Consider the following 13,907-nt stretch of genomic DNA (forward strand, 5'->3'; position numbering starts at 1 on the left):
AGAAGTCTCGAGTTGCAGAGACCAAGACTATACCCAGCGGATCCATCGGAAATATGGTTTAGTGATAAGCAAGCGAAGTCAGTTTTACGATGTTTCTAATTTTGCCGTCTGTGTGTTTGCGTCCTTTAGGAATCCCTTTAACCTATGGTAGTTTCCTCATATTTCGTTCGCTGTGAACATAAGCGTTAAATTTTACAGAGCTATGTTTTATTCATTTTTTACCGGAGTTAAATGCTAGGCGCTCCTATGTTGAATAATAGCGAGAATTATCTACTTTCCTGGGGAATAACCTACGTTCTTTGAAATATCTTATTTCATGGACTGATCTAGTACCGCGCTATAGAACTACCGTAGGTTACCGAAGATCATCGTAAGAGTCACCTACGGTAGTCTTCCTAATAGAACTAGGCAGTTCCGTCGTATCTACGTTCCCCGCATGTTGTGTGATAGATACATATCCAGTAATACCTCTCGTATCAATCCCGTATTCTGTGTATGCGATTAGTGTCAACAGATTTCTCTAAAAACCCTAAGCAAGCGTCTTGGAACAGAGACGATATATAAAGAACGGGGAAACCTACAGAACATTTTTATTCTGCATAGTCATGGGTTACTTGAAAGTGAACAGTATTTGTAGCCAAATTGAGACTTGCCATGTTTAATACATATTTTATTCTAAAACCTTGTTTGTAACGTTAGACTGATGCTTCAAAACTACAGATGTACAACAGCGCTAGGAAATACAGTTCTCTCAACCAAAATTTAAAACTGGGAACTCTGTAAAACAAAATTTTCAAATATCGCTTTAACAACTTTAACTTATGTCAAATATTTTTCTGTTATACCTTTGATCATGGAGAAAGTTCTATTGAGTAATGAACAAAATTTATAGATTGTGTCTGTACGTGTAAGCTGTACCTAATCCAAATAAAATTACTTTTACATCGAAGTGCAAAAGTTACGCTATCCAATTTTTATCATTTATAAAATTCAGTTCATATCCTGTAAGGATATGGACTACACTATTGATTGTCCTGTGCTGTTATAATTATATGAAGAAACGTCACTTAGGTCTTCGGCTGTTTTTTCTCTTACATTCATTTACGTTTCTTCCGATGCTAATGCTACCAATACTACCGGTAATTCTACCGTTTACTGCGTGATCTATGTAGCGCACCGAAACTATCCAACGGTTGTTTTGGTAAAGCTGAACTATTAGCTACATTGTTGAGAGTCGACCACTGAGGAGTTATTAGTTATCTCATTGGGACAATTGGTTATTACAATTTCAGAAGGAAACAGGAGAGTGACTGCCATATAGGTTCTACTTAGCATTGCTCAATCATAATGTAAGAACATTTCGTTTCTTTGAGTATGCACTGAGAAGTATTAGTAATATGGAGTACAGTAAGTTCACACCAAACAACGTAAATAAAATTCTAAGTAACTTTATTGCACTAGAACACTAACAGTAATTAAACACATTGCCTGCAAATGAATTGAGTTTTTATAATATGAAAATCAGAACTAGTGCTTACAGTATCACATCAGAGCTTACAATTTAAATATGCAGAAGTAATTTTTTAAAAAGTAAAAGATCATAAAATTATCACTAATTATTCTCTATTACAGACTTGCCATTTTACTCTTGTCAAAAGAAACTTGGGACCTTTTGTCTAAAGCACATTTAAAAATAAATTTTAATAAACTAGCACTGTTTCACACTGGGCACACGATGTTCGCCAAGGGGTACGAGTCGTCCCCTCTCCTGGCGTTGGTCGGGGTCCACCGCAGGCCGAGGACGTCTCCATACTGCGCAGCAGTGACGTCACTTGTTGCTGGCCTCTGTTTCTGGCGCTGCAGATATGGTATGGGTTAGTATATACCTCTCTCAGTATGAATACCATTCAAACTAACATTCCAAAATTTGAAAGTATTTGTCTTTGCATATGGAATTTTAACAGTTTATTAAACATCTTAAAGACTTAAAAGTGACCTGTTTTTAACGTTAACAGGGTCGTTACGTATGTTCCTTGTTGCGCTGGTATTTCAGTATTTTCCTTATGCAGTGGCTTTTGCATGTATAACGAGTGTTACCTTGCAGGACATGTGCCGCTAAACGATGGCGGCTATGTAACCGTCGGTAGTATGAAGCAGTACACTGTGGGAGAAAGTATCTTATGTGGACTCGTTGGGGATGGTCAGAATTCTAAATGATACAGGAACTGTCAGGGGAAGCGGTAGCGCCTGGTCGTAATTGTCTATTTATTGCAATGCAGTAAATTACGAGTTATGCTAAACTAAAGACGCGTTTAGAGTCCAAGCAACATGAAGGACAGTAAACAGTGCAAGGGGTATCTATGGCGCTTAGATACGATCGAGCCGATGTCTCCCTTGAGGAGAGTGACCACCTCCTGTTTTGGAGCCTATCATGCCGACTGACATCTTAAGTGGATTAGGGTGATGTTCAATGACTATGATGAACAGCACATGACAACCAAATTATGACTACCCACAGTCTAAGAAGACACTCATTATGCAGCATAATGGCACTATCACCAAGGACTAACATTGGAATAAATGCTTGGTCACGATGTTAGTTCCGAGGTGAATTTACGTTAACTTACCTTACACTTAGAAGCAGGTGGACGTGGGGAACTACTTCGTTCTCTCTAACGGAAGTATTGGATATCAACGAGACATACGCAGCAGTGCCACTTCTGACCCAGACAGTGCACACCACTGCTATGGTTTGTCTCACGATTGTTTCGAGTGTGTGTTTGAGGTTTACGGGCGCTAAACAGCGTGGTCATCAGCGCCCAAACGCATAGAAACAGGAACACATGCGGTGAAGGGACGAAGACGGACACCAAACAAGGAGAACGGCTAAAAGACACAGGCCTGACGAAGTTCCAAATGCTCACATACAGAGGCAAAACAAGAGGAGATGAAACACACTAAAAAAGGAAAGTAAACACAAGGAAAAGAGAACAGAAACCGAAGGGAAACAAGGAGGTAATCGTGACTGGCGGACCTCTTACCTAAAACCTGGGTGAGCCAGTCACCCAGCAGCACATTAAAACCCTCTCCCTAAAATCCGAGGCAACAGATTGGCAGGACACAAAACCTTAAGACCATAACCACAGTCGCTGCGTCGTCTTGCAGAATAGAAGACAAATCCGGTGGCAAAGAAACCACCGCCCTCTGGTCAGAGAATAAAAGACAGTCAAGTAAAATGTGGCGGACAGTAATCTGGACGCCACAAGCACTGCAGATTGGGGGTCCTCCCGCCGGAGTAAAAAACCATGCGTTAAGGGACCGTGCCCAATGCGGAGGCGAGTGAGGAGAACCTCATCCCGCGTGTATGACCGGTAGGACGTACGCCATGGTCGCGTAGTGGCCTTCACCAGACGCAGCTTATTGTCAGAAACTGCCAGCCACTCCTCTTCCCATTATGCATAACACAAAAACGCAAAAGGGAGGTTACAGCATGGAGGGGGACGGCACATTCAACAACGTGAGGGAGGGAACATGCATCTTTGGCAGCCACATCCGCCAGTTCGTTTCCCCTAATACCCACGTGCCCCGGCACCCAGCAGAAAGAAACCACCTTCCCCTGCCGTTGCAGGTGGAGTAGGGCATCATGGATGTTCTGGACGACCGTATCCGCTGGGTACAAGTGTTGCATGGTCTGAAGGGCACTCAGGGAGTCAGAACAGACGAGGAACTTGAGACTGGGAACACATCTCATCTGCTCCAATGCCCGCAAGATTGCAAACAATTCGGCATCGAGGATGGTAAACGCCGCAGGAAGCCGTAACTTTACGATCAGGGAAAACAACAGCACAACCAACATAGTCCCCCTGTTTAGAGCCATCTGTGAATACAGGTACATGGTCCAGATGCTGGTTTAAAACATCGTAAAATAAGGAGGTAAGAAACGCCGGAGTACAGTTCCTCCGGTTCTCCGACAAGTCTAGAAGGATGCTGGGCCTCTTGAGCAACCAGGGAGGCAGGCGAGTAAAACCTTGTCGTTGGGGGGCCACACGCTCCACACCAAGGGACTCAAGCAAATGCTTGGCACGAATCCCAAATGGTCTCGTTGCCCTGGGACGACTGGAAAAAGACGTTCCATAGGCGGTCGGGCAACGGTAGGGTACGCAGGGGAGGTAGGACAGGCAAGGAAATGACACACCCGTCGCACCATGAGGAGTTTCCGCCGGATGGCAGGCGGCGGTTCCCCTGCCTCAGCACACAGGCTGGGGATGGGACTGGTACGGAAGGCACCAGTGGCCAGCCTGATACCCTCATGGTGTACTGCGTCAAGGATCTTCAGATACGAAGGCCTTGCTGACCCATACGCGGTGCAAGCATAGTCAAGACGCGATCGGACGAAAGCCCTATAAAACTGCAGCAGACGCGCCCGATCTGCTCCCCAGGACCGATGGATCAGACACTTCAAAATATTCACTGCCTTCAGGGCCCGCACCTTGAGGTCTTTAAGGTGAGGCAACCACGACAACTTGGAATCAAAAGTGAGGCCCAGGAACCTCAGTGTCTCTAAAAGGAAGAACGGTGTCCCTCAGACGCAATTCAGGGGAGGTAATAAGACGCCGAGAACGATTAAAATGAACACACACAGATTTGTCTGCAGAAAAGGTAAAACCCGTCTTTGCAGTCCATGCCTCTAAGCGCTTTATCGTAAGCTGCAACTGCCGACTAGCAGTGACAAGACTGGAGGAAGAACAGAAAACAGCAAAATCGTCCACAAACAAGGAGTATTGGGCAGGACTCCGGATAGTGGACGTGATACTGTTAATAGGGACGGCGAAGAGGGTGACACTTAAAACTCTGCCCTGAGGAACACCATTCTCCTGCACGTAAAAATCCGATAGCACATTACCAACCCGATACCGAAAGAGGCGGTGAGAAAGAAAGGACCGAATGAAGATGGGGAGACGGCCACGAAAGCCCCACTCATGGAGTTGATTGAGGATAAGGCGGCGCCAAGTAGTGTCATACGCCTTATGAATGTCAAAGACCCCTAGACAATGCTGGTTACGTAGAAAGGCCTGCTGGATGGCGGCCTCAATCAGGGTCAAGTTGTCTATAGTGGAACGACATCTCCGAAAGCCACACAGAGGGGCTAAGGACCTGCCTGGTCTCGAGCAGCCAAACCGGGCGGCGGTTGACCATGCGTTCCAACGTCTTCCCAACACAGTTTGTCAAAGCAATACTCCGATAACTACTGGGATGCGTTCGGTCCTTCCCTGGTTTGAGGAGGGGAATCAAAATGCCTCCCTCCACGAGTCAGGGTACGTGCCAGATAACCATATCATATTGAAACAGTTCAGGATAACTTCCTTGGATGGCAGCAACAGGTGCCGCAGCATGCTGTACCGGATTTGATCATGACCAAGCGCAGTATCATGAGCCACAGACAACGCAGAATCCAGTTCCCACATTGTGAAGGGGCAGTTATAGGGTTCAGAATTTAGAGACCGGAAGTCCAAGTGACCCCTTTCGATGGCAGTGCGGTAGCGGCAGAAATCTGGATCACAGTTAATAGTGCCGTTAGAGTCCGCAAAAATGCATGGCCAGTGTCTGGGCAATGTCTCTCGGCGCCGTGAGGAGACATCCCTCATGCAGCAATGCCATGACAGGGAGCTGGCTGAGTTTCCCGGAAATCCTCCTGATGGCTTCCCATACTTTTGTAGAACTAGTGGAGCGAGAGATGGAGTTCAAGAACGATTGCCATGACCGTCGTTTGCTCTCTTTAATCACTCGCCGCGCTCTGGCCCTTGCCACCCGAAAGGACGCAAGATTGTCAGCTGAGGGACGGCACTTGAAGCGGCGCAGTGCTGCACGGCGGGAGCGGATGGCTGAGTGGCACTCAGTGGTCCACCAAGGGACAGGACGCCTCTTGGGATGACCGGATGACCGTGGGATTGACAATTCAGCAGCATGTGAGATCACGGCTGCAACATGGTCTACCCATTCATGGACGCTGGCACGGTGTTCCAAAAAAGGCAGTTGGCTGAAAAGTGTCTAGTCAGCTCTGCAGAGGTGCCACCGGGGCGGCACTGGTAATGTCGCAGCCTCATCCAGGAGGCGAATCCAGAGGGGGAAGTGGTCACTAGAATGGAGGTCAGCTGCAGCCTCCCACAGAGCAGAATCCACGAGTGCTGGAGAGCAAAAGGAAAGGTCAATAGCCGATGACCTGGAAGCAGTACAGAAATGAGTGGGAGCACCAGAGTTGAGGAGGCACAGTTCTTCAGACATCATGACGCTTTCCAGAATGCGACCCCTGGGGAAAGTAGTCAGAGAGCCCCATAAGACATTATGAGCGTTGAAGTCCCCAGAAGAAGAAATGGGCGGGGGAGTTGGCTAATAAGGTCCGTGAGAGCCTCAGTCTATCGCATCCGGAAGTGGTAAATAAACTGAACAGACTGAGCCTCCGACCCACAAGAATGTCAACTGCAACTGCTTGCAAGTCGGTGACGAGAGGGAGCACAGATGACGGGTGCATGTCACGGACAAAAACAGCAACACCACCCTTTGCCCTGTCAGATCATCTTTTCGATATACGGTATAGCCCCGTAAGGAAGGAGAATCAGTGGCCCGAAAATGTCTCTCTTGGAGACATAAGCACAAGGGGCACTCTCGTATAAGGAGTTGTAATTCGGCCACATGCGTCCTGAACCCATTCAGGTTCCACTGTAATATGGGAGCCAGTGATCAGGGTGGCTGAACTTTCACCCTGCCTCTGTGCTTTGGAGGAGAGACCGTACTGGCCGGAGATTTATTCCTGGGGCGAGAAGATCGCCCCCGGTCGACATCAATGTCCATAAGCTCTGATGACGACCCACAGGAGATGTCAGACAGTACGATGGCCTCGTCATCGGACCGACGCTGACTAGTCTCCTCAGGTGGCAGAACCTTCGTCTTCTGAGGATTTGTCTTGGGGGGCTTGGAATGCAGAGCGTTGTCAACAGTTGGAGGTTGACTCGCCTGGGCAGAAGGCGCCATATGGGGAGAGGCAGGAAGTACCTCGATGTCAGCAACCACGGCCTTGTCCGATGTAGCGGGGAGAGCCGCAGATTGCAAAACAACCGCAGCAGCACAAGTGCACTGACAAGTGCAGGTATTAGTGCTTACACTAGCAACCTCCGTTTGCGTAGCAACAGTGGCCAGTTGTACCGGTTTTTTGAGAGCGGAAGCGAAAGATGTTGAAAACACGGAGGTTGCATGGCCTTAAAGAGCTTCTTGGCCTCACCATAGGGGATGCGCTTAGATGTTTTAATGTCCTGTACCTTCCGTTCTTCGAGATAGATGGGGCAGATCCGGCTCCAGACAGGGTGACTCCCAGAGAAATTCACGCACTTCACAGGCGATGAACAATCGGCTCCGTCATGGGCAGGCTGACCACATTTACCACAAGTGGCTATCCCATTGCACCCCAACGTAGTATGCCCAAAGAGCTGACATTTAAAACAGCGCATTGGGTTGGGGAAATATGGCCGTACGGGCAAACTTAAGAACCCCGCTTTAACATGCTCTGGGAGTCTCGGGCAACTGAACGTGAGAATAAACTAGTCAGATTTGACGAGGTCCCCATTGAATCGTTTCATAATGTGCTGCACGTCAACAATTCCTTCGTCAGCCCACTCAGATTTTAACACGTCTATGGGGATATCCACCAAGTCCCTACACGTCACAACACCCTTACTATAATTCAAAGTGGAGTGGAGCTCGGTCTCGACAGCGTACTCTCCTAGACAATTTGCTTTCCGAAGGGCAGCGACTTGACGGGAACTAGAAGTTTCAACTAACAGAGTCCCATTGCGCAGTCGCTTTACAGATTTCAGTGTTCCTGCCATTCCCTCAAGACCCTTGTGGATGTAAAAGGGAGAAACCCTCTCAAAGCTACCCTCCTTCCTTTTAATAATCAAAAACACATTCTCATTATCAGCATGTGCTCCGTTACTACATTCTGTTAAATCTCTAGCAACACCAGGCGCTGGAGGACTCGCAGCGCGTAGCCGCTTTTTCGATGGGGTGTGTTTTCCTACCAGCGGCCCACCCAAGCCACTGGTAGGGGGAAATGTAGAGGTCGAAGGGTCCATTGCGGTCCCACGAGCAGCTAGGGAACTATAAGTCCGCTCAGACAGAGCCCCGCGTGCCTGAGTAAGCCTTATACAACTTGGGTGCGGCAGGTGCCCCAGAGGTTGCCCGCTTGCGACTGTTCCACCCCAACAGCCATGCATCTTCTAGGCGCGGAGCACACCGAAAGATTGAGGGGTTTTTATAGAGGTTTGCCTTCCTCGCAATTCAGGCGGTCAAGCCAAGATTACCATTCCCCGCAGCACACAACATTTCACCGCCGCGCCGTACGGTGGTCGCTGAAGCGTGTCCGGGGTTACGGTGACAGGAGACTGGCGGCGCAGACCAGTCCCCAGCTCAGGACCCCGGGGTCGCCAAGCCCGTACTCACCAAGTGAATGCTGAGCCCCTGGGGGGAACGATTGTTTCGACAATTATGTTCAACAATGATGTTTGCTCTCCGTCTGTTCATTTTAAATAAATGATACCCGCAGAAATATTTAGGAGATGAGTAACAATGTAATGAATACTGAATTAAGAAGCCTGGAGATACAACTTTCAGATAGATAATGGTACGACAGATTTAGGTACCAGGTTTTAAATTTTAAGACATTTCCAGAGGCACATGTGGACTCTTTACCATAATCTATTGGTTATGAACTGTATATAAAAACATTAGAAACTGCAAAAAGTGGGGAATTTAAGGAGATGGAACCTGGATAAACTGACAGAACCAGAGGTTGTAGAGTTTCAGGAAGAGCATAAGGAACAATTGACAGGAACTGGGGAAAGAAATACAGTAGAAGAAGGGGTAGCTTTGAGGGATAAAGTAGTGAAGGCAGCAGAGGATCAAGTAGGTAAAAGGACGAGGGCTAGTAGAAATCCTTGGGTAATAGAAGGAATATTGAATTTAGTTGATGAAAAAATATAAAATGCAGTAAAAGAAGCAGGCAAAAGAGGAATACAAACGTCTCGAAAATGAGATCTACAGGAAGTGCAAAATCGCTAAGCAGGGATGGCCCGAGGACAATGTAAGGCTGTAGAGGCGTACTTCACTAGGAGTAAGATAGATACTGCCTACAGGAAAATTAGAGAGACCTTTGGAAAAAGAACCACCTGTGTGAATATCAAGAGCTAAGATGGAGAAACAGTTCTAAGCAAAGAAGGGAAAGCAGAAAGGTGGAAGGATTATATAGAGGGTCTATACAAGGGCGATGTACTTGACAATATTATGGAAATGTGAGAGGATGAAGATGAAATGGGAGATACGATACTGCGTGAAGAGTTCGACAGAGCACTTTTTTGTGGTTTTAGGGCGCACAACTACAATGGTCATTAGCGCCCTGAGTAAGTTAGGAATGCACCACGAGGCACAACGTTAAAACAGCAACTAAAAGGGACAACACTATAAAAGACATATGAACAGGCATAGCATTAAAAAACAACAGCATAATCAAACGTCCTTAGACTGTGTCAAGTTGATAAAACGAAGAACGCGAGCAGCAGCTCCTGCGTCATCCGCTAAAATGGCATCCACAGTACATGGCAGGCCAAGATCAAGACGCAGTGCAGTAAAATCCGGACAGGACGTTAATGTGGCGGACCGTCAGCAATTGCCCACATGGACAAAACGGCGCCTGCGCAGCCGTCAGCAGATGGCTATGGCTGAACCGGTAGTGTCCAATTCGTAGCCGGGCCAAAACGACCTCCTCCCGCCGAGGAGGACGTCCAAGCCGCAGGAAGAGGTTTCAAGGCCCGAAGCTTGTTCGTAAGTGCAGCCCAATCGGCATGCCAAAGCGATAAAATGCGCCGACAAATGACCGTGCTACAATCTGATGAAAGGACACAAGAAGCCATCAGAGGCTGAAGCACCGCAGCCTTGGCTGCAGCATCTGCAGCTTCGTTCCCAGTGATACCGACATGGCCAGGAACCCACAAAGCTAACTGGAGACCCATCGTCCACCAGATGCTGAAGAGAGCGTTGAATCCGGTGCACGAAAGGGTGAACCGAATACGGATCACTGAGGCACTGGATGGTGCTCAGAGTATCGGAGCAGATGACATAAGCAGAATGTCTGTGGCGGCAGACGTAAAGAACAGCCTGGTAGAGAGCAAAGAGCTCAGCTGTGAAGACCGAACAATGGCCATGTAGCCGGTATTTGAAAATGTGCCCCGACAATAAAAGAACACCCGACCCAGTCATTGGTCTTAGAGCCATCTGTGTAAATGAAGGTCATATTAATGAACTTCGAACGCAGTTCGACAAAACGGGAGTGGTATACCGAACTGGGGGTAACCTCCTTTGGGAGCGAGCGGAGGTCAAGGTGAACGCGAACCTGAGCCTGGAGCCAAGGTAGCGTGTGGTTCTCGCCCACTCTAAAGGTTGCAGGGAGTGAAAAATCAAGGTGTTGGAGGCGACGAAAGCGAACTCCAGGGGGTAGCAGGGCAGAGACATACAACCCGTATTGACGGTCGAGAGAGTCGTCAAAAAAGGAACGATACAATGGGTGGTCGGGCATTGACAGTAGCCGACAGGCGTAACGACAAAGCAGTATATCGCGCCGGTAGGTGAGTGGCAATTCACCGGCTTCAGCATGAAGACTCGACGGGACTAGTATAAAACGCTCCGATCGCAAGACGTAAACCCCGATGTATGGAGTTGAGGCGGCGTAAGATGGACGGCCGTGCAGAGGAGTATACGAAGCTCCCATAATCCAGCTTTGAGCTAACGATCGGCCGATATAGGCGAAGTAGGACAGTTCGATCCGCTCCCCACGACATACCACTGAAAAATCGAAGGACTTTAGAGAACGGGTACAACGGGCAGCCAAATACGACGCATGTGAAGACCAGCTAAGTTTCCTATCAAATGTAAGACCTAAAAATTGTCTCCACGAATGGGAGAGCAACGGGACCGAGTCGTAAGGATGGTGGGAGAAGCTCTGTAGTGCCAGAATTTAATGCAGACCGTCTTCTCGGCAGAAAAACGGAAGCCATTGGCGACACTCCAGGAGTAAAGACAGCCAAGAGAACTCTGAAGACAGCGCTGAAGGAAACATGTACGCTCCGCGCTGCAATCGATGGTAAAATCGTCCACGAAAAGGGAGCCTGATACATCAGCTGGGAGGCAATCCATAATTGGATTGATCGCTATGGCGAAGAGAGCGACGCTCAAAACTGAGCCCTGTGGCACCCCATTCTCCTGGCGAAAGGTGTTACAGGACAGAACCCACACGTACCCTGAACTGTCGATCCATTAAAAAGGAACGAATAAAAAGAGGAAGGCGACCGCAAAGGCCCCATGTATGCATGGTGCGGAGAATGCCCGCCCTCCAACAGGTGTCGTAAGCCTTCTCCAAATCAAAGAACACAGCCGCGGTTGGGCGCTTCCGCAAGAAGTTATTCATAATGAAGGTCGACAAGGTAACCAGACGGTCTACAGCAGAGCGGCACCTACGAAATCCACACTGTGAATTTGTAAGTAGGCGTCGAGATTCGAGCAGCCAAACCAAACGAGAGTTAACCATTCGCTCCATAACCTTACAGAGACAGCTGGTAAGCGAGATGGGTCGATAACTGGAAGGCAAGTGCTTCTCCTTCCCCGGCTTAGGAATCGGTACAACAATAGACTCGCGCCAGCATGCGGGAACATGTCCGTCAATCCAGATGCGATTGTAAGTACGAAGAAGGAAACCTTTACCCGCAGGAGAAAGGTTCTTCAGCATCTGAGTATGAATAGAATCAGGCCCTGGAGCGGAGGACCATGACCGGGCAAGGGCATTTTAGAGTTCCCGCATGGTAAATGGGGCATTATAACTTTCACGATTCGAGGAGCGGAAGTTAGGTGGCCGAGCCTCCTCTGCCTGTTTTCGGGGGAGGAAGGCAGGGCGGTAATGAGCGGAGCTCGAAACCTCTGCGAAAAAGCGGCCGAAGGCATTTGAGACATCCTCAGGGGCCACAAGGACGTCATTCGCGACCATCAAGCCAGACACTGGTGAGTGGACCTTAGTGCCAGATAGCCGGCGCAGGCTACCCCAGACAACAGAAAGAGTGAATCTGTTGAAGGTGCTTGTGAAAGCAGCCCAGCTGGCTTTCTTGCTTTCTTTAATAATACGACACTGCGTACGTAATCGTTTATAATTGATACAATTCGCCACTGTAGGGTGGCGTTTAAAGGTGCGTAAAGCACGTCGACGAGCACGTAAAGCGTCTCTACATGCTGCGGTCCACCAGGGGACCGGTACGCGACGTGGAGAAGTAGTGTGAGGGATTGAATATTCAGCAGCAGTGAGAATGACTTCCGTGAGGTGTGCGACCTGACTATCGCAGCTTGTCAAGGTTTGATCCTGAAAGGTCGCCCTGGAAGAGCAGATCTCCCAGTCTGCTTTGGAGATGGTCCAACTAGTTGAGCACGGAGAGGGGGTATGATGCAGGAGATGGACAACACACGGGAAGTGGTCGCTCGAATATGTATCAAAGTGCATACCACTCAAACCGGCATGCAAATTGGGTAGTACATACAGAGTGGTCTACATGGGAATAGGTGTGAGGTGCCTGAAAGAAAAGTAGGGGCGCCAGTATTGAGGCAGACAAGACTGAGCTGGATGATAACGTCTGCTAACAGGGAGCCCTTCGGACAGGATGCTGGAGAGCCCCGAAGAGGGGTGAGCATCGAAGTCTCCAGTTAACATGGATGGATATGGTCGATATGGGCGCTTAACAGTGTAGTCTTTAGCGCCCGAACGGAAACAACGGACGAGTGTCACTAAAATGCAGCAAGTGCTAAAATAAGACTAAAATTAAAGGTGAAAGGCTACATAGGCAGTTTGCACGTCAACAGTTGCAAAGTGGAATGCAGCACATAAAGAGGATAACTGCAAGAGAACGTAGGTGAAAGGGTTAAAATGAAACAGCACATGTTTGGAACTGGCCTATTTGCAAGTGTAAGAAGGAGTGGTAAGCCACTCGGCAACACACTAAAAATTCCAACCTAAAACTTTTGGCTGAAGGCCAGAAACATCACAGTACCTTAAAACTGACACTCGCCTCGTCATCGGCTAGAATCGAGGGCAGATCCCCACTAATATTAACTTCCGCCCTGACAGAACGATATAAACCACGCGTACAGTGATTCGTACGCCACAGGCATCACACAGCGGGGGTTCCTCTCGCCGTAGTAAGAAGGCATGCGTAAGAGGACAGTGCCCTATGCGAAGACGTAAGGGTCACTTCGTCACACCTAGGTGACAGGCAGGAGGAACACCAGGGCTGGATGGTGGGTTTCACCAATCACAGCTTATTTTCCCTCACCGCCAGCCATTCCTCCCACAATTGCATGAACAGGGTGTTTCAAAAATGACCGGTATATTTGAAATGGCAATAAAAACTAAACGAGCAGCGATAGAAATACACCGTTTGTTGCAATATCCTTGGGACAACAGTACATTTTCAGGTGGACAAACTTTCTGAATTACAGTAGTTACAATTTTCAACAACAGATGGCGCTGCAAGTGATGTGAAATATACAGAAGACAACGCAGTCTGTGGGTGCGCCATTCTGTACGTCGTCTTTCTGCTGTAAGCGTGTGCTGTTCACAACATGCAAGTGTGCTGTGGACAACATGGTTTATTCCTTAAAAAAGAGGATTTTTCTGGTGTTTGAATTCCATCGCCTAGAACACAGTGTTGTTGCAACAAGACGAAGTTTTCAACGGAGGTTTAATGTAACCAAAGGACCGAGAAGAGATACAATAAAGGATCTGTTTGAAAAATTTCAACGGACTGGGAATGTGACGGATGAACATG

The 13,907-nt window shown here is 48.1% G+C and overlaps 1 long non-coding RNA gene across 1 annotated transcript in view; it reads right to left on the minus strand.

Moving 5' to 3' along the window:
- Positions 1–1,432: 1,432 nt before the first annotated feature.
- LOC126298795 (uncharacterized) overlaps positions 1,433–13,907 on the minus strand; it is a 38,309-nt gene continuing 25,834 nt past the window's right edge. The window contains exon 3 of the long non-coding RNA XR_007552681.1: positions 1,433–1,857. This is a non-coding gene — a long non-coding RNA (uncharacterized LOC126298795). The remainder of the gene's footprint in view (positions 1,858–13,907) is intronic.

Source organism: Schistocerca gregaria, chromosome X (assembly GCF_023897955.1).
Source record: "Schistocerca gregaria isolate iqSchGreg1 chromosome X, iqSchGreg1.2, whole genome shotgun sequence".
Taxonomy (NCBI): domain Eukaryota; kingdom Metazoa; phylum Arthropoda; class Insecta; order Orthoptera; family Acrididae; genus Schistocerca; species Schistocerca gregaria.